Raw genomic sequence first — 22,734 nt, forward strand, 5'->3', positions numbered from 1 at the left:
ACTCTTTAACAGTATAAGCATCCAAATCCCCCACTGTTAATCATCCAAGTCCAACTTAATGACCTTGGAGATATCACAAACTATTTTTGAATTTTTATAGAAATTCAAGTTTCAAATTAATGAACTTATTTTATTTACAGAAACACAATCAGCTTACTAAGATTTTGAAACTCATTATCTCAGATATCGGTTGTCGAAAATAAAGCAGAAATCAAAATCTTTTTGTATTTTCTGAAAATATAAAACAGTAAAGAAATATGTACAAACATATTTACAGACAATATTTTTGTTTGAGTATGCGACAGAGAATCATATCAGTTTTTGACAAGTTACAAGTACCATTGAGCTTAATTTCACTTTAAGAATTAAACAATTCACTTAGATTGTCGATATACTAATCTACTTAAATTTTCATACAAATTTCAACTGATTCAGGATATGATTTAGGTGTTTTAAAACTTAAACTCATTCATGTGTCCCACCTCTTGAATATACTCCCGTATCCAGAATCCCAAATATTCAGTCTTACAGGTGAGTATACCACAAATGATATCTGTAAGGGGTTAAATGCGAGGGCTGTGAGAGCTTAGGTCGATACTTCCGTATACGTAGAGAGATGACGGCTTCGACTTTTCGGTGTGTCCCCTTTAGAGGATCTTTTAGTTACAACAGCAGCGACTATCAATTTTATTGTTTCATCAGCTTGCTGAGGGCGATGCTATATTTCAAGCATTTGCAGAAAGTATTATTCGGGGACTAGGTCAGAACTTCCATTCAGCAGAAGTCCCGGAATAATACCCCAGATATCACTGAGTATAAAGACCTAGTATCTCAGAATATGGGACCTTTCAAATGAGATTTCAGGGGTTACCTATATATCCAAGTAGTGTTCCCCACGTAATAAGTAAGTGTTTGAATTTAGGTTTATATCCCGAAAAAGTTCACTAAATGTATAAAAACCTATCGGCATATCAGTGAGACTGTTTAACGCTATTTAATCATTACAGTTCTTTAGCATACTGTAACTGTCTACTGATGTACTATCATTTCCTCTTTTTACGCAAAACTCAATTTTTGAATTTTGTCCTGTTTTTGTATTTTTCAAATTTTCTAATGTTTTTGTATTTTCTAAAGACAAATTTTTTCTCCCCCTAAAATGCAAAATCATTAAAAAATTGACAACAAGATATTGATAGCTTTGTCTCGCCATCCATGTTCTGCATCTTGTGAACTGAATTACACTAAAAACAGTAATTACCCCCATGATTTACAACACATTGATTTTTACAGTTCAAAAACCGTTTTTCAATCTGGTGAACGTAATCATGTTTGTTCAGCCGTGAGGGTTTCGGCGTATTCAATCAACATTTATTCAAACAAAACTAAAAACAAACATATTTTTGGTTTTTCCAATTTTACCAAACTAGAAGCATATTTTTGGTTTTTTTTTAATTTTTCATATTTTTAGGGTTTAGAAAATATTGTTTATTTATGTACAGAAAACATTCAAACTAAACTCCCTGTTCAACCAAACCAGGGTCCTGCACCCTCTTCCTGTGCTAGGCTGCTCCAACTTCCCTTTTCACAATCTTCAGCTTCGTTGAGCACCTGCACATTCAACAATTTGATCATTTGAACAACGCAACCCAAGCCTGTTTAGACTCAGGTAGTTGAACATGGATGTTTCCAGGTAAAACTGGATAGTTTCTTTCATTTTTCTCAAACACATTATCAATGTTAATCTCAACTTTGTCATCTTTTACCGAATTGTCATTTTTCATAACAGACCATGTTTGACCCGTCGGTGTTCCTCGTTTATAAAAATGTGATTCTTTTTGAACACTTTGTTTCTGAACAACAATCGGTTTCCAAAACTGTTGAGGTTTTGTCATATCAACTGATGTTTTCCAACTCTGTGTTGTTCTGAATCTATATGTGTGAGAATTCCAGGTCTGTCTTGAATCGAACCTTTTCAAGTTTGATTTCCAAGTTTTATTTGAAGCAAACTTGTTTGTATTGTACCTCCAAGTTTGTTTAGAATCAAATCTGGTTGACCTTGGTTTCACATCCGCAGATTTCTGTTTTTCAACATCAACAAGCTTTGGATTTGGACACTTTCGTGCAACATGTCCAATCTGATCACATTTAAAACTCACTTTCTTTGAAACATCCTTGGCCTGTTGTTGTTTCTTCTTCATAGCCTCAAACTCCTCATTAGACTGCTATCCGAATTGGAGTTTTTGCTCTTCTTTCAAACTTTTTCCTTGAACAAAATTCAATTTTTGTCGCAAATCCTGTTTTTCATTTTGTTTTCGATTCTGTTTCTTTTTATAACCCAAACCAGCCTTCATGTTTTTCTTCTTAAAACCAGGTTTGTTATAAAAAGAGTTATGACCTTTACCAGCAAACTTTGAAATTTCCGACTTCTCAATCTCAACCATTTTGAAAACTTTATCGACCTTTTCTGAAATCACGTCCTGAATCGGGAATACAACATCTAAGAATAGTTTGTCCGATCCAATCATGGTATAGACCAATCCCTTTGAATCATCATCCAAATTTTTCTCGGATTTTGTGTTTTTCAGATAACTATCATGAAAATTACCTTCATCTTCATCCTGTGATTCAGACTTACCTTTTGTAGACTCATCTTTCAAAACGCTTTCAACAACCTTCCTTACCACCTCTGAATCATTAGCATCATCAGATTTGGAGTAAGTCACATCGATACTTTCAGGTAACTGGTCAGCTATGTTCAAACCCTTTGCCACCTTTTCCTCATCATAAAAAGTATAATTGTTTCTCAATGGTGGTGGTACCTGATGAAACTCTGAACCAATACCCTTTTTGCAATTGTCAGTATCTTTGTTATCTGGTGTGATGTTGAAAATGCGTTCGAGAATGTACGAAGAGTTATGATAACTTTGAAGTTTTGTAACAACCTTTTCTTTTTCAGCCAAGACTTGTTTAAGATTAGCAATTTCATCAACACATTTGTTTAATTCAATTTGCTTTTCTTTAAACTTTCTTTCATACATTTCTTTAGTGACTAAAGTTTCTGACAATCTTTGATCAAAACTTTTGACTTGGCTCTTCAAAGTATCATAAGCTTCTTGTACTCTCTGACTCGACCACTTTAAAGAATCATACTGTTTTTGTAAATCTTGAAATTTAGTTTCTTTTTCAACACAATCGACACATTTTGTCGTACATAGTTGTCGATAAACCTCATTATCCTTTTCAAGACCTTGACATTTCTGTGTCAGTTTTTCAACTTTTAATTTCAAACTTTCTTCTGTTTCAATCATTTCTTTACATTTCGTTTTGAAAACATTTTCAAATTTGGTTACTTCAATTTCTTTTGCTTTTATTATTTCTTCTTTTTCAGTACAGGCTTTGCATATTTCTATGCAATTCTTGCACTTGTTTTCATGTTTATCAACAATTTCAACATTCGATAGATCAGAAGATTTTCTTACCTCAGTCTCTTTCAGCACCGATTCTTCTGTTTCAGCTTTCTTTTCCTCTCTGTTCTCCTCTTTCTCTTCTTTCTATTCTTCTACTATCTTCTGCTCTTCTCTAGCTTTCTGTTCCTCTCCAGCAGCAAGCTTTGCAACAGTCTTCACTTCTTCAATCATCTTCTTCAATTCTTCTTCTTTTCTCTTCTTCATTTCTACCACCTTCGGTAGACTTGCTTCACAAACTTCTCTGATTTTGCTCTCCAAATCCGGCAGATATGTTTTATCAGATAACCTTCTTGTGTTGAAAGTAGCCTGCCTTAGAAGCAAATTTGTTACAGCTTCGAAATCCACTTTTGATGGGTCAACAACTGGATTACCCCGTGGATCCATGTAACATTCCAAATCATCATTGCATCGTTTTGCTCTCTGGGCTTCTTTGAATGGTTCGTTTAATTTTCCGATTTCCCATCTTGCATAGTCTGCTTTCCACCATCTACCAGGATCAGCATCAGCCACAAATGCATATCCAACTGCATCTTCTTCAGGGCAAACTTGACTCCAGTCGTAACCTTAATCGTCATGTATAACTGCAAGAGCCCTTGATCTTTCTTCCGGTTGCTTTAATCTTGGCGGTTCTGACTTGTTCTGATGGTAAATAGCTTTCTTGTAATAATCTTCTTTGAACGGGTTCTCAGAATCATCAGCATACTCATTTCTGCACTCACGCTTAAAGTGACCTTTTTGTTTGCATTTGAAGCATGTCACCTTAGATTTGTCAAATCCAAGTTTGGTAGATGGTCCACCAATTGACTTTCTCCCCGTGATCTCCATGAACCGCTGTGCTCGACGAACAGCACTGGCCATGCACCATCTTATATCCATTAGTTCCATCTCCTTGGGGTCTAATTGATCATAATCTTCTTTCGTCAAGTTGGTATTCCCGATCTTCCCTGCAATGAGGCTTTCATATGATTCAAGTACAGATGCCAAGAAAACCATCTGTTGTTTCGCTGACTCTTCACTGAAATTCTGCCCATTCTTCAAATCCACTGCGATATTACACTGGAATAAATTCTTGGAAGCAGATTGACTTGAAGTGTTTGAAGAAGATCCACTGTGAAAACCACTGTGAAGACTTTCATTGTTTACTGATCTTGAACTTTCTGCAGAAAATGCTGTTTTTGGAGACCCAGCTTGTGGTATGTTTCCTCGGTAGTAAAGTTCTACATTCTGCTGATAAGCTGGATTGTTGACTTTAGATCTCTTTATCTCTAACTCATGGCTTTCAAGCCTTTCAATCAGCAAATCCACTTTTAAATCTTCAGGCTTGATTGTATTTTTCAACATTAGAGCAAAGTATTGCCAATCTTGATCATTTGGCAATGAATCAAACAATTTATCCACAAGCTCCTCTTCAGAATATGTGATTTCGTGTCTGGTCAGCTCCATTTTCAGATGTCCAAATCTCTCGATCATTTTACAAACAGATTCATTTTTCATGCAACTGAATAAATCAAACTCTTTACGTAACAATTTCTTTTTGTTTTTTACAATTTCATTACTTCCTACACACTTTCTCTCTAACGCTTCCCACAAACTCTTTGAAGTTTTTTCTTGTTCAAGTAACGAAATAATATCTTCTCTTACTGACTGTTTGATTAATGTGATCATTTTATATTCAGCTACAACATTTTTTATGTCTATGTCTGTGAAATCTTTCACATCTATTAACTCTCCTCCCTCTTTTACTGGTTCAATATATCCATTTTTCAGTTTTAACCAGCTTTCAGGAGCGAAAGCTTTTACCCAACCCTCAAATCGGTTTTTCCACCAGTTATAATCTTCAACTTTCATTAGCTTTGGTGGTTTCTGTTGGCTTCCGTACATGTTCTCAAACTTCAAGTTCTCCGAAATCTCTCTTGAATATTCTCTCATCTCAGATCTTCTATCTGTTGATTCGGAAGTGAACGCGTTGTAGAATGTGTTGTAAAACTCTTCACCGTTGCTTGACATCTTCAATCACCTGGGTGCAAACATACAAATTCAATCAGTTTAAACAATATCCAATATTCTGAAATAAACCAACACTTGGTTGTCGTGAAATAATCTTGACGCGAAAAAGTTCACTTTCGAGCGAAATCAAGAAATGACACTTCAAGCGAAATAGCACACAAGGTACTCTTGAGCGAAATCAAGTTTCTTTGTGACTCAAAAGCGAAATCAAAAAGTGTCCAAATGAGCGAAATCAGATGTTGTTCACATGAGCGAAATTAGTATGCACTTGGAGCGAAAACCCAAATTAATGTGACACAAGAGCGAAATCAGGGTTTTGTGGTTCACAAAAGCGAAATCAGGATTCTGGGTGGCCTTTGGAGCGAAATTAGGGTTTTTGATGCACGTATGAGCGAAATCAGAAGTCAGTGTTGAGCGAAATCCCTCAGAACTTGTCCATTGGAGTGAAATTAGATGGACCTAAAAGCGAAATCAGAGAATGTCCATACGAGCGAAATCAGCTTGGGGGGCATTTTGGTCCATTTTTAGTCCGAATTTCAGTGTCAAACTTTCAGGGATTTGATTATGTCCAATTATCTACAATCTGTGAAATTTTGATCTGGTTTTGACCGGTAGATTTTGTTCTGTTGAATAAAGAAGGTGTAGAAGACAGAAAACTGATCCAATTGAGCTAAACTCTTCCTCCTGCGCTCTGATACCACTTGTAGGATCGTTGTTGAACCGGAACGAGTTAATCAGAAGAGTTGTTTATCCGATTCAAAGGCGGAATCAATGAAACGGACACTCAATCGTAATTATAATGTCTCTTGTATTGATTTAACACTGATTACAACCTGAGAACAGTTTGGCAGCACTTCGTTACACACTTCAGATTCTGTGCCAAATGAACAAACGGATGCACTATATATAGTTGAGTTGATTTCTCTTTTATGACCTGCCTTATGAGCGAAATCAGTAGCCTCTGATTTCGCTCCCAGGAACCTTGGTCCATATGAGCGAAATCACACTCTTAACTTCTAACTCCCGTTTCTCGAACCTCGTGCACTGATTATTCTAACCTATCCTATTACATGATACAAGACGAAGTCAATAGACGTAATGCACTAACACTAAAAATCAGTGTTGGTAATCAAGAACGAAAATAAACTAACATGATAAGTGATTGAACTCACAAACTTGAATTTCTTATCGATACTACAATTTTTATTACACTTGACATCGTTCATATGATCGGCTATTATACCAAATCGTTCTAGACGGATGTGTCAATTGAGAGATCCACACTACCCTACGTAACCAATTTCTTAGTTATAGTACATACATAACTGACCCTTAACTCTTTACAATGACGCTTTGATCCAGTAAACCTATTTTACAATAATGCCTTGCCTTCCTCTAACGCCAGTCATGTTATCCACGCCAGCGAAAAACAACTCCAAAATATTTAATTGGAGATGCTCTTAAGTATCTTTCGCATAAAAGGCATGAATTATCTAGGATGAATCATCGCATCGTTTCAGTTAGTGGCTGGCGGTTAAGATTGTTGAAAATTTACATCAATAGCAAATTTTATATCAAAGTTACTACTCATCGAGGTAACTTATTACTGACCACATATACCACTTATTATCAGTAACAACTTACAATTTATAATGAGATGGTCATTTCCATGCAACTTTTCTCACGCATTGGAAATAGGAAGCAACTTCTAATGATATTTAATCAAGCAAAATGTTTTTTTCCAGGCCTACCGGGCGGCACAAACCCTGCCAAATTTCTTTTTTTTTTTAACCGGTGACTTTCTTTTTTAGTGACCCAATGTCACACCACCTAAACGGCGGCCCTAGCCAAGATCTGCCCTGACTACGTTGTTTTAACCGGGCTCGTGCTGGGTTGGTCAGATTTGGTTACGGCGTTCCCCCGTGTCACACCCCAACCGATGGTGGAAACATCGGGGTGAGGCACTGAGCGAAACAGATTGTTCAAGAGATTCCATGACAACTAATAATTACCGAATATTGAAGCATTACGTCCCATACCGTAACATATCAAGTAAACATAGTTATTACAGACGAATTGTTCTCAAAGATAAATAGAAAACTGTTCTGACAACTCATAAATTAATTGTTTTGTTTCTAGACTCCCCTAGACTTGATTCCATGACAGCAAGCAATCCTAGCATCTTAAACACCTGCCACATACGTTAAAATAGAGGCAAATACACATAGTTTAAAGGTGAGCATACAAGTTTAATAGTATAATAGATAGCGAAATTGGTTTACGCACAACCAGCATGTAAAATGTTGAAAGGTGAAGCTAGCAGGTTATCGACAATGAAATATGCACAGACATGACTGCGAGTTGTAGAATGCGCAACACATACCACCACTGTGACACGTGAAGTAAAAACCCTTAACAACCCCTGTCCACTACAGGTGCTGAGTCCAAACTATAGTACTATCGTTGCTAAGGTGTCAGGAAACAATCACTGTGTAAACATAACATACAAGCATTCATCGAGTAACACGTATAACATGCAATAACTGTCAGCATATAAAAGTGTTTGCGTTGCGTGTCGATTGTGGTTTGAAATAGATAACGTATGTAACACCCAAAAGTGTGTAAAGCAAAAAGGGTTCGAGTATACTCACAGATAGCGTTTAATAAATAAACATCGTCTTGGATTGAAGGGAGCGCTGGAAAGTTAGCCTGAACAGAACGATAGTGTAAGCGATGAACAGTGCATTGAACAGCGTGTTGGTGAGTTAAGTGACGGAGGGTCATCCGATTGGATGACAATCCGGATGGATGGTCATCCGGTCAGACGGTCATTCGTTTGGGATGGATGTGTTTGTGTATGATGTGACTTTGAAGTTTTCGTTGTAGCATTTTAAAATTAGAGAAATATCTGTACCTTTCAGGTCGTTCGATCGAACAGTCATCCGAACGGATGGTCGTTCGGTCGTATGGCGATCCGTTCAAAGTGAGATGTTTTAAAGTTCAAGTCCCTTGGTTAGAATAGTCATTCGATCGGATGGTCATCCGTTCGGATTGTCGTTCGATCAGATGGCAATCCGATCGGACATCAATCCGTTCAGCGACCTGATCGTTTGAAACTTGCAAAATTTTGTTAAGTCTGGAAAGTTTGCGGTTTGACCGAGACGGTATGATAACGTGTTAAACAACGGAAACTCCACCAAGTCCATGTCATCCGATCAGATGGGAATCACCCCGTCCGATCAGTTAACTGTTCTTGACGGTTGTTCATGTTCAACCCGTGAATCAGTTGTCTCTTTGATAGAAATCAGTTCTCACACCGGCACTTTGCTAGAGAATGAGTAAAGGGCCTTAATGAGCTCAGATTCTATCGGTTTTGAGTGCAAGAGTGTAAAAGAGTTGAAAGAAGCTTAAATTGGTTTGAAAATGTTTAGTTTTAGGTAAAATCAGTGTTTAAACATGTTGAAATCTCTTAGATCTGAGTTGTTCTTGGTGGAATGCGGTCACACTTTGAAGTTCATGAGAACCCATGATGACATCATCCTAGAATATCCCAAATCAGCCGATTTCATGGTGAAAAGTTAAGATTTGATTGTGAAAATGATGAGAAAGTGAGTGCTAATTGAGAAAGTACAAGATTTGAGGTAGAAACTTATAAGAATCGCGAGGAATCGAGAGAAAATAGGCTGAGAAGTCGAAGGGTCGAAGGAGAGCTGTCACATCACATGAACAGTGATGTGACAGGTGCTATTTATAGGAGTGAGAGGAGAAAAGGCGGTGTAGTGGTGCGATCAGAGGGCAATCCGATCGGATGACCATCTAATCTGATGGTCATCCGGACCGATGGCCATTCGATCGAATGGTCCTTCGATCAGATGGGTTTTGCGAGTTGGTTCCCGACTTTTCATTTCGTGCGTTAAGCGTTGCGATACGTTTAAGCGAGTGTCGATTAAGCGGTGCGATAGATTTAAATAATGGCTACACAATTAACATAACTAACATGCAACAACATAAATAACCTTGCGTTTAGCGTTTGCGATTAGATTGCGATGCGATGGAGTTGCGATTGCGTTTCCGATTAATCACCACAAATATATAAACATGCACAAGTAACACATAATAGCACACACACGTAAAACAATATCCAGAACATGCGATTCGAGTTGCGATGCGATAGCGTTGAGATCAGCGATGAATAGATTAGCGATTAATAGCGATTAAACTGCGATTATTGCATTTACTCCACATAATACAACCAAAGTACACAAATTAAAGAAATTGATTAACAAGTCAAAGAGTTCAATCAATAATTAAGCAAGGAGTGACAGATCGTATTTAGCAATCTTTTGTTCCTTTGACTTTAACTTTGACTTGTACTTTGACTTCAAAACACGGGTTGTTACAGCCTCCCCTACTTTAGGGAATTTCGTCCCGAAATTAGGCCGCAGGCATAACAAATAACTGTGGATACTTCTCCTTCATGTCACTTTCGAGTTCCTAGGTGAACTCTGCACCGCGTTTGCCTTCCCAGCGAACTTTTACTATGGGAATGCGTGAGCGTCTGAGCTTCATGGTTTCTCGATCCATGATCTCGACAGGCTTTTCCACGAAGTGTAATGTTTGGTCCACTTGTAGATCCTTAAGTGGTACTTGTAAATTCTGCTCGGCTAGACATTTTTTGAGGTTCGAAACGTGGAAAGTCGGGTGGACGTTGCTAAGTTCCTCCAGTAGTTCATGTCTGTAGGCCACCTTTTCAATTCTTTCTAGAATTTTAAATGGTCCAATATATCGAGGCGCGAGTTTCCCTTTCTTGCCGAATCTGATCACCCCCTTCCAAGGTGAAACCTTTAGGAGTACGTGATCGCCAACGTCAAATTCAAGGGGCTTGCGGCGTCTATCGGCGTAACTTTCCTGACGACTTCGAGCTTTCAGCAGGTTGTGCCGAATTGGGAGGATTTTGTCAGTCGTTTCTTGCAGCAGCTCAGGACTGGTAATTTACGCATCTCCGATCTCGTGCCACACAATAGGCGATCGACTTTTTCTTCCATATAGTGCCTCAAATAGTGCCATTTGAATGCTAGAATGATACCTGTTATTGTACTAGAATTCGACCAAAGGTAAGTGCACGTCCCAATTACCACCGAAATCTATGATACACGAGCGAAGCATGTCTTCAAGGGTACGGATCGTTCTTTCAGTCTAACCGTCGGTTTGGGGATGAAAAGCGTTACTTAGATTAAGCGTAGTACCGAGAGCAGATTTAAACGTTTCCCAAAGATGCGAGGTAAACTGACCATCGCGGTCAGAGATGATATCACGAGGCGTCCCGTGTCGACATATGATCTCGTCGGTGTAGATCCAGGCTAATCGTTGTACCTTGTAGTCTTCTCGTATCGGCAGAAAATGAGCAGACTTAGTAAGACGGTCAACGATAACCCAGATGCTATCGTGACCTGATCGCGTGCACGGAAATTTCGTTATGAAGTCCATAGCTATACTCTCCCATTTCCACATAGGGATCTCGGGTTGCATGAGTAAGCCAGAGGTTCTTTGTTGTTCGGCCTTGACTTTTGAACAAGTCAGGCACTTCGAAACATAGGTAGCGATATCTTTCTTCATTCCAGGCTACCAATACCGTAGACGGAGGTCATGGTACATCTTGTCGGCACCGGGATGAATAGAATATCGAGACTTATGCGCTTCAGTCAACAATATATCTCGAAGGTTATTGCGACTTAGAATCCAGATGTGGTCGAGATAGTAGTAGATACCGATCAATTTGGTGACAAATGGCGATTCAGCGCCACACTTCTTCATTTCCTCTCGCAAGGTATTCTCAATGAAGCAGGCGTGCTGAGCGTCACGAATCAAGGCTTCGAGGTCGTGCTGGGCGCGAGTATTACGAACACTATGCAAATAGCTTCATTGACTTAGAGCATCGGCAATGACATTTGCTTTGCAAGGGTGGTAACGAGTCTCCCAGTCGTAATTATTGAGAAGTTCTACCCATCGGCGTTGGCGCATATTCAGTTCCTTTTGACTCAAGATATGTTGCAGGCTCTTATGGTCTGTGAAGACCGTACACTTGGTACCGTAAAGGTAGTGTCGCCAAATCTTTAATGCAAAAACAATTGCACCAAGCTCGAGATCGTGGGTTGTATAGTTCTTCTCGTGGATCTTGAGTTGACGAGAGGCGTACACGATAACCTTGTCTCGTTACGTGAGAACACAACCGAGACCTAGGTTCGAACCATCACAATAGACTATGAAGCCATCGTTTCTGTCGGGTAATGCGAGAACAGGAGCATTGCAGAGCATATGCTTCAGAGTTTGAAAGGCTTGCTCTTGTTCGGTTCCCCAAACAAAAGGCTTGTCTTTATGCGTGAGAGAAGTAAGCGGGATGGCGATTTTAGAAAAGTCAGCGATGAATCGACGGTAATAGTCCGCCAATCCGAGGAATGAATGAACTTCGGACGGTGATTTTGGTGTAACCCAACTGTTAACAGCTTCGATCTTCGCCGGGTCAACGTGTATACCTTGACTATTGACGATGTGACCGAGGAACTGAACCTCCTCTAGCCAAAATTCACACTTGGAGAACTTGGCATAGAGTCGATTCCCTTGGAGTAATTCGAGAACCAAACGTAGATGTTGCGCGTGTTCAGCTTTCGATTTCGAATAGATCAGGATATCATCGATGAACACGATGACAAAACGGTCAAGAAATGGTTTGCACATTCGATTCATCAAATCCATGAAAACCGCGGGTGCGTTGGTTAAACCAAAAGGCATTACGACGAATTCATAATGGCCGTATCGGGTTCGGAAAGCGGTTTTCGGTATGTCTTCCTCCTGGATTCGTAACTGGTGATAGCCTGAGCGTAAATCAATCTTCGAGAAGCACGTAGCACCTTGCAATTGATCAAACAAGTCATCGATTCGGGGCAGGGGTAGCGATTCTTGATAGTCAGCTTATTCAAATCCCTATAGTCGATGCACATTCGGAACGATCCGTCCTTCTTTTTGATGAAAAGGACAGGTGCGCCCCAAGGAAAGGTGCTAGGGCGAATGAAGGCTTTGTCAAGCAATTCCTGGAGTTGACTCGAGAGTTCGCGCATTTCAGATGGAGCAAGGCGATAAGGAGCTTTAGCAACAGGATTTGCTCCAGGAATGAGGTCGATTCGGAAATCAATATCACGGCTCGGGGGTAAACCAGGTAAATCATCAGGAAAGACTTTAGGAAAATCACGAACCACAGGCACCTTATCTATTCCCTTCTTTTCCTTTTCTTCCGCTACTACGACGTTTGCCAAGAAAGCTTTGTATTCCTTGCGGAGATACTTGCTTGCTTGGATACACGACATGAGTTGGAGATTCTTTGATGCGACTTCACCATAAACACAAAGTTGATCTCCATTAGCGAGCGAGAAACGAATCATTTTATCAAAACAAACGACTTCAGCACAATTTTCACGAAGAAAATTCATGCCTAGTATGATATCAAAACTACCGAGCTACATCGGGATAAGATCGATGGGAAAGACGTGATTGTTGAGTTCAAGCGTACAATCACGGAGAACAGAACGAACAGTGACGGTTCTTCCAGTGGCAACTTCAACGTCGAACATCATGGGGAGATGGTCGCGCTTACGATTTAGGAGCTTTTCGAATTCTAACGACACAAAACAGTTATCGGCTCCAGTATCAAATAAACACGAAGCATATATACCATTGACGAGGAACGTACTGACGTGCACAAAATGCAACATATAAATTACATCAATTGTGGCATAAAACTAACCCTTTTTAGTAATAATGTTGGAAAAAGTATGCTTTTGTCTTCCTTTTGTATTTTCAGGATTAAATGAGCTCAAATGAACAAAAGAAGCAAAAAGACAGCTAAATCTAAGATAAATACAAGAAAAGGAACAAAAGTGGCATGCCCGACCTCCCGACAGCATCTTCCCAAGAAAAACAAAGAAGACAGAAGACTGAACACGCCCCGTGCTCAGTGAGCACGGGGCCGTGCCCAAGTGTCAGCAGAAAAGACAAACTCATAGAAGCTTCTGTTGCCCACCACGGGGCCGTGCCCAGCGGACACGGGGGCGTGGTCAACTTCCTGCAGGCGCATTTATTGAAATTGCGAATTGCAATTAATGAAGAGAGAGAGTCAGATGGACACGGGGCCGTGCCCGAGCTTCTGTTCGCCTATAAATAGAAGTGTTTGGAGCTCTTGCAACTCATCCCTTAGCACACCACCTCTCTCACACTTCACCCACCACCATCATCCATTGTCCATCATATAGTGTGTGAGTCGTCTCGGGATCCAAGATTGATCGTAAGAGTTCTTGACAATCAAAGGCCATGTTTGCCTAAGTCTCTTACATCACTTGGTGAAGACAAGTGTTTAGTGTAATACTTTTTATTTTTAATCTTTTGCACTTTTTAATTGGTTTTGTATTAATGACTTTAATTACTAGTTTCTTATGTTGAAGGTGATTCTTCCTTATCGTTTGTCCGTGGTGTCTTGGCATTATTTTACTGCCTATATAAAATAAAAGATTTTCACCATTCATATCTCCACGGTCTATATGGAGGTATGTTGGCTACCTGGTCGGGGGTTAAGGGAACGGTTTGGTAAGAGTCTTGCCATTGTTCAGTGTATAGATCCTGCAAAGGACCTGGGTCAAATTTAGAAGGACCTCCTTCAATACCCAAAGGTATTGGATGACAGGGGTCCAAACTCTTTGACCCCCTTATAAGTTAAACTACTATTAAAACTTTAACCCGACTACTTAGGACTGTAAACCTGCTGACTCAGACTACTTAGCCGAGGGTAACGTCGCCTTCGAAAGAGGGGCCTTCCACATTATGCATTAATAACTTAATTAATTATCTTTCAATAATCCGCCCCTTTAGGATTGTATCCTTGATGACTCAAACTACTGGGTTGAGGGTAACATCGCCTTCAAAAGAGGGGCCTACTACAATAACTAAGATAATCTCTTAAACAAGAGCAAAAGTGCGAAAATAATCAAAGGTTACACTACACACGAGTCGGATCCAAGTGATTCATCTTGTCTATCTGTTTTATTTTTATTTTATTTTTCAGCATTTTAGTTAGTTTTATTTTCTTAGTTTAAAAACTTTTTTTATAACATTTTGATTGATTAGACGTTGAGGATAAACCGGTACTAAAAGCTCTTGTGTCCTTGGATGACCTCGGTATCTTACCAACACTATACTACGTCCACGATGGGTTCACTTCCCCATATGTGTGTTTAGTGTTAGTAAATATCATGTTTTATAAATTTAAAACTTGGCTAAAAAGTGTAAAAAGGGCTTAAAATATATACCTAAAACATATACACACTTACGCACATCAAGTTTTTGGCGCCGTTTCCGGGGACACAAGGATTTTAAGAAAGTTAGGAATCAACGGCCTAATCATTTTTTCTATTTTCTTTTTATTTTTTTTAGGATTTTCTTAATTTTTCAGCTTCTGCAGAACTCAGCACGGGCCGTGCCCGCTGAACAGGCCCCGTGCCTAATCATTGGAACTGGCAATCTTGTTTTAAGTCAGACAGTAAGCTGAACACGGGGCCGTGCCCACTCAACACGCCCCCGTGCCCAATATTCAGTTACTGAAAACAGAACCGTAAGATCCCGACAGTTGGTAATTTCTGACACAAAAATGAGTGATAATGATCTTTTTTACTTTTGGCAATCTTATGGTACGTGGTGTCAATTATGTGGAGGCGGTCATAAAGAATTAGAATGCTATTTTCTAAATTATAAACCCCACTATATAGACCCATCGTTTGCCTGTAGCCTTAAGAGGGGCGAAAGTAAAAATAATCCTTATCTCTCCCTCGAATGCGCCCAGCCAGATATTTTAGGACAAATGCTTCTTGATGAACTATTTCAACTAGAAGATCTGATTCTTAATTGGTTAAAAGAACTTAAGATGGATTTCCTTAATTCATCTCAAGACGATGACCAAGAAGAAGTGTTGGGGTCGCATTCAAACAACCTTGTTGCTCCCGATAATACCTTCAACTCTAGCAAAGACTTGGACGATAGTCGTCCCTGTGCCGATTGTACCGTGAAGGACTCCCCATTGACTTCGTTTGATGCATACATAGACCTGAGCGATTCGGCATACACCTTCTTTAACGAGAGCCCGGAAAAGGGTTGGACTTTTCCACCTACATTTAGCATAGGAATCACCCTCACCGACAACCTCTTGCGTTCTCGTCTTAATCTAGATCAATTAAGGTATCTTAGGCACTTTGGGGTTGTTCCATCCAGTAAGGAACCGCCCGATCCGGATAAGTTCCTTGAAAATAGACAAACTTCATAATCAGCCTTTCGACACGGGGCCGTGCCCAGCCAACACGCCCCCGTGTCCACCAAAAGATTCCTTTCTGACTTTATGTCAGAATACGGACAAACTGTGTCAGGATCTTGCCTGCACACGGGGCCATGTCCAGCCGACACGGGGTCGTGTCCAGCACGCTGTCGTTTTCTATAAATGCAGCCAAGAATCCTGCACATTTGGACCATCCAGGGACAGAGATTTGAAGGGATCTTCTCTTCTACCATCCTAGGTATGTTCTAAAAGAAGGTTCCAACAACCATCTTGTCCTTTCCTCTTTTATGCATTTCCTTCTTCTTCATCTTTCTCCAAATACCTCCATTAAAGCTTGAGATTTCAAGCTTTAATGCAATGATTGTTGAGTTTTGTTCAAAGAATCTTGTTAAAAATAAGTTGTATAACACTGTTTTAAGTTATTATTGTTCAAAGAGGCTTCACAAATTAGAAAAATAACTTAAAACTTCAAGATTCCTTGTTTCAAAATTCTGCAGAAAGGTGAACACGTGCTCGTCGAGCACGGGGCCATGTCTATAGTACTGTTTCATTAAAATAAGCTATTTCTGGTTTATTTTCGTAGAATGTCAAGTGAAAACAGTGGAACGTCTTCCGTGCATTCAAGAAACAGTCGAAGAGGGAGAAGGCCTTCCATTGAAGCTACCCTTGTACACTACGTCATGGCACTACAGGAAGCTCTCGATGAAATGATTTCGGTAGAGGAGGTCCTAATAGACCGTATAAACTATCTTACAGCGGGGCTGGAAAATAGTTTTCAAGAAATTAACCTCTTGCACCAGAGGTTAAATATTCTTGTAACACCTCCTATGGAACCCGTCCTCCCTCAAGAGGATTGGAACCTAGCACTTGGAGTCAACAACGCTACCGGGTGGGATGACATTCCGGCGGAACCTCCCATTGAAAATCTACAAGAAGTCCCGGTGGAAGTTGCACCTCCTCAAACCGACGCCAACGAGCCCTCCTTCCTCCTCCCAAGGGAGATAAAGGAGTGGCACGCCGACATATGAGGAGTCCATGCCCGGAGGAAGGAGTTCTATGAAGCCGCATCCAACCGAGAATATTATCTTCTCGGAAATTTTGCTAATTAGAATATCTTGTAGGCTAGAACTCCTTGGTTTAAGCTTCTTGTGCTTACTTATCTAACTTACTAGCATTATAGGATAATGTAATTCTCTCTATGATGGTTTTTAATGAAATGATGGTTTTAAGGTTTGGATGATGTTGTAACTAATAAAACACACTCGGGATGGTGAAGGATAACAAGGGAAATGAGAAACATCACCCCATACACGAAAACAAGGCCATCCGACAACAAATTCTTCATTACAGTAAGTTCAGCACGGGCCGTGTCCGCCCAACACAGCCCCGTGCTGAACAATCTGCAGAAAATCGCCCAGTTCAGGTAACTGGACATGGGCCGTGTTCATTAAACACGCCCCCGTGTCCAGGCTTCTATTACTTTTTTATTAATTTTTGTCACTGGCACCTGAACACGGGGCCGTGCCCGGTCACCACGGGGCCGTGTCCAGGATGCCAGTAACATAAAATTTTGCTTTTAACACCCTTTTACACATTCAATCAAGCTAAAAACTTATTTTTGGGACACACTGAGGACAATGTGTAATTTAAGTGTAGGGGGGGATGCTAAAACCTTGAATCTTGCAAGTACTAATAACAAGCCTTACACAAAACTCTATTGGAACCGCTAATCACCCCAATTTTTTTCAAAAATTTTCATTTTTTTACTTGTCTAAGTTTAAGTTGGGAATTCAAGTTCTAACAAGGTTATATTTTTACAAGTTTACAACCGATAGCGTCGTGATAAAAAGAACCAACATAAGAAAATTATGAAACGGCATGACAAGCTTAGTTAAAATTTGATTATATATACTTGATCACATAAAAACCCTTTCCCACAAAATTGAGTTTTGAGCCTTTATCGAGCATACAAATACATATCTTTACACTAAATGCTCATTTTTTCGTTTCTTGTGTGAATAGCCGATTGGTTCGTACGACTCTAGAACTTGCCACAACAATACATTCCTGGTCCTTACCAACTTAAACCCAAGTAAGTAAATGATGGAGGCATTAGGACTAACCGTTTTTCTTTCTACACCATTATTTTTCATTTTTTTTACCACCTATCCAAAATCCCCCTAGTTAATCCTTTTGAGCCTAAACCTTTTCATTTCTTAACCCAAAACAATCACCCTTTTTACCCACCTAAACCTTTTTATTTTAACCCTTTCTTTAAGTAACAACGTTCGGTTTTCTTATGACTTTTATTTATTTTTTACTAACTAGTATTTAAGTAGACACTACTTTTGAATTACTAACTACTTATGACTTAAAAAAAATACATGTATTTTGATGAAACCAAATAAACAAACAAGTCCATCAAAAATAAATTTGTTTGAAACAAATGGTTCATCAAAATGAAATAAAAATGTGAAAAAGAAAAAAGTCTTTCAAAAGTCGACGTTTGTTACGCTTTTCGCCCTTTTACTAACCACTAACCCAACCACCCACCTTTAACCCAAGCCTAACCCTTCACCCAAAAAGTCCTCTTGATATTTACAAAGGTATATAGTTAAAAAGGAGGAGGATTGATTGCTTAGCAAGCCTATGGTAGGAGTAAGTTCCATGCCGCTCTCGAGTGATTCACTAAAAATACACCTTCGGCCGAGTGTTGAGTGATTCCCCGTAAGGTATGTGAACTTGTATATAAATGAAATTTTAAAAAGGTATGTTATGCCCTAATAAGTAATTTATTTTATGAAACGTTTTTAATAAATCATGACGAATAGGATTGTAAATAAATAAAAATAAAACCTAAATAAAGAATCTTGGAAATCCCGACACTCTATGACAAGCCCAAAACTTCTCTTCTACCCATTCCATTTGGGTGTGTAAGCCACATAATAAAGAGTTTTGCTTGAGGACAAGCAAAGATTCAAGTGTGGGGGTATTTGATGTGCACAAAATGAAACATATAAATTACATCAATTGTGGGATAAAACTAACCCTTTTTTAGTACTAATGTTGGAAAAAGTATGCTTTTGTCTTCCTTTTGTATTTTCAGGATTAAATGAGCTCAAATGAACAAAAGAAGCAAAAAGACAGCTAAATCTAACATAAATACAAGAAAAGGAACAAAAGTGGCATGCCCGACCTCCCGACAGCATCTTACCAAGCAAAACAAAGAAGACAGAAGACTGAACACGCCCCGTGCTCAGTGAGCATGGGGCCGTGCCCAAGTGTCAGCAGAAAAGACAAACTCATAGAAGCTTTTGTTGCCCACCACGGGGCCGTGCCCAGCGGACACGGGGGCGTGGTCAACTTCCTGCAGGCGCATTTATTGAAATTGCGAATTGCAATTAATGAAGAGAGAGAGTCAGATGGACACGGGGCCGTGCCCAGTGGACACGGGGCCATGCCCGAGCTTCTGTTCAGCCTATAAATAGGAGTGTTTGGAGCTCTTGCAACTCATCCCTTGGCACACCACCTCTCTCACACTTCACCCACCACCCACCACCATCATCCATTGTCCATCATAAAGTGTGTGAGTCGTCTCGGGATCCAAGATTGATCGTAAGAGTTCTTGACAATCAAAGGCCATGTTTGCCTAAGTCTCTAACATCACTTGGTGAAGACAAGTGTTTAGTGTAATACTTTTTATTTTTAATCTTATGCACTTTTTAATTGGTTTTGTATTAATGACTTTAATTACTAGTTTCTTATGTTGAAGGTGATTCTTCCTTATCGTTTGTCCGTGGTGTCTTGGCATTATTTTACTGTCTATATAAAATAAAAGATTTTCACCATTCATATCTCCACGGTCTATATGGAGGTATGTTGGCTACCTGGTCGGGGTTTAAGGGAACGGTTTGGTAAGAGTCTTGCCATTGTTCAGTATATAGATCCTACAAAGGACATGGGTCAAATTTAGTAGGACCTCCTTCAATACCCAAAGGTATTGGATGGCGGGGGTCCAAACTCTTTGACCCCCTCATAAGTTAAACTACTATTAAAACTTTAACCCGGCTACTTAGGACTGTATCCCTGCTGACTCAGACTACTTAGCTGAGGGTAACGTCGCCTTCAAAAGAGGGGCCTACCACATTATGCATTAATAACTTAATTAATTATCTTTCAATAATCCGACCCTTTAGGATTGTATCCTTGCTGACCCAAACTACTGGGTTGAGGGTAACGTCGCCTTCAAAAGAGGGGCCTACTACAATAACTAAGATAATCTCTTAAACAAGTGCAAAAGTGCCAAAATAATCAAAGGTTACACTACACACGAGTCGGATCCAAGTGATTCATCTTGTCTATCTGTTTTATTTTTATTTTATTTTTCAGCATTTTAGTTAGTTTTATTTTCTTAGTTTAAAAACTTTTTTTCTAACATTTTGATTGATTAGACGTTGAGGATAAACCGGTACTAAAAGCTCTTGTGTCCCTTGGACGACCTCGGTATCTTACCAACACTATACTAGGTCCACGATGGGTGCACTTGCCCATATGTGTGTTTAGTGTTAGTAAATATCGTGTTTTATAAATTTAAAACTTGGCTAAAAAGTGTAAAAAGGGCTTAAAATATATACCTAAAACATATACACACTTAAGCACATCAGTACCATTAACCACGTTGTTATCTGCTTGAGCCTGGCGGGCGTTGATGTTGAAGGCACGTCCGCGGGCTGCTGCTGAGGCCGCTGTTGATGTGGTTGCGGCTGCTGCTGTGGCTCTTGCTTTACCACTCTGTTGGGGTAGACATTTGCAAAGTGGTTGGATCACCACACACAAAGCAAGCTCTTGCGCAGGAGCTGCTTGTTGGCCCTATGGAGCAGGAAGGAGAGCTGGTGGTGCGGGAACTTGAACCGGGGCTTGAGCTTGACGAGGACCAGTAAGGCAATTGGCAGTAAAGTGGCCGTACATGTTGCAGTGAACACAAAACCTGCATGTAATCCCAACAGGATGATGATAAGTACAGGTAGGGCAGAGTGGGTATGGACCAGTATATACACGCTTGGCTGGCAGTGCATTGGTCGCCGGTACCGCTACTTGGTGGTTCTGGGGTTGCGGTTGAGCAGGGACAGCTTGGAGCGGAGCGGCAGTAACTGCACAATTCTTGTTGTTGTTGTGGTTGTTCTGCTTACGTTTGCGGCGTGAAGACTTGGAAGCTTGCGGAGCGGTGGTATCAGCGGTGGGAGAAGCGGTAGCTTGGGGAGACTCTTGGTGGTATTCTTGGAATAACTAGCCAACACTCGCTTGTCATTTATCTCAGCAGCGAGTAGGTATGTCTATTCAATTGTTGTTGTCTTCGCGGCTTGCACGAAGTCAGCAACACAAGCCAGTAAAGCACGGATATACTTCTTGATCGTCATGTCAGGTATTGCCACCTGGCTCAGACAAATGATACTCAACTGTTTGAAGCGGGCAGTTAAACCGGCGTTATCGCCACCATCTTGCTTGATGTTCCAGAACTCGTTCTCCAGCTTTTGGAGCTCATGGGGTGGGCAGAATTCCTTCATCATGAGTTCCTTCAACTCATCCCAAGTAAGCCCATAGGCTGCGTCGTTCCCACGTTTGTTCCTTTCGACAGTCCACCAATCCAGAGCCCTGGACTGGAAAACGCCAGTTGCGTTGACAGTACGTAGGTGATCGGGACATCCGCTCTGGCGTAGCATGACTTCAATTGAGTCGAACCATTGAAACATAGCGTTTGGTCCGTCTTCGCCTGTGAAGTCTTTTGGGCCACAGGCCTTAAACTGCTTGAAGCTGAAAGTTCCTTTAGGCGAGTCAGTCCTTGATTCCTCAGAGGACTTGCTGGCGTTTTCATTAAGCTCACTGACAATTTGCGGAATGACCTTAGCCATTTGCTTTGCGACTAGAGCAGCGATGCGTTTGTCCTTATGGTTTCGGCGGGTAGCGCGTGAAGTGTGCGATCCAAATAACGACATTGCCTGCAACAGACATCGTCACAGGACTCAGACACAAATTTCGATTATCCCTAGTATAGTCTTGCGAATTCTCTAAAAGGTACTTTACGTAAAGCACAAGAACACGTCCAATCACACAGACACATAATCACGTAGGCACATAATCCACATAAGCACATAAGCACAAAAGCACATAGTCTATGTAAGCACAGAAGCACATAGTCCACGTAACCACATCTTCAACTATATTTTGCACGTATTCGCCTACATATATTGCACGTATTCACCTATCTTTCACAGCCGCGTAAAGCGTTCGAGAGTAGCGATTGCGATTAGCAAGTAACTTAGAGAGTAACATAGCATGCGATTCTTCACAGAGTAGCAGCGATTTGTTAGAGTATTGAGGTAGATGTGTAGTGCGAGTTGTGCGTGTTGATTAAAGCGGAAAGCGAAAAGTGTATAAGTCACCAAAAATCGATACACATAAACAAGTAAAACCACATAAAACACATAAAATTCCACATAAAATTGATAAATCACAGAGTCAGCAGTTGCAGGCTCAGAATCGAAATACGTAAAAATCAGTGATTGCGGGTTTGAAATTGAAAATAGATTGTCTCGGCTGATAGACGCCGACTACCCAAAGTGATTCGACTATTCTCAAGGACTTCGAGTACACGTTTTGGCCTAATAGACCGTGCTCTGTCATCAGCATACGGTGAATGGCACGCATCCTTTCGGCTATTTACGCAACTCGAGTTGTTGGAACCCATCGAGACTTTGGTAAGAGTTTTGTAAAACCAAAATAGAGAGTGGAACAAATCATCAAGGTTCGGGTTTCACCCCTAACTTAGCGACAACGTTCCTATTTGTGTGATAGAATCACGAGATAGAGAGGGAGAACTGCATCGAAGTATGG

The sequence above is a fragment of the Helianthus annuus genome, chromosome 15 (assembly GCF_002127325.2).
Source record: "Helianthus annuus cultivar XRQ/B chromosome 15, HanXRQr2.0-SUNRISE, whole genome shotgun sequence".
NCBI lineage: Eukaryota > Viridiplantae > Streptophyta > Magnoliopsida > Asterales > Asteraceae > Helianthus > Helianthus annuus.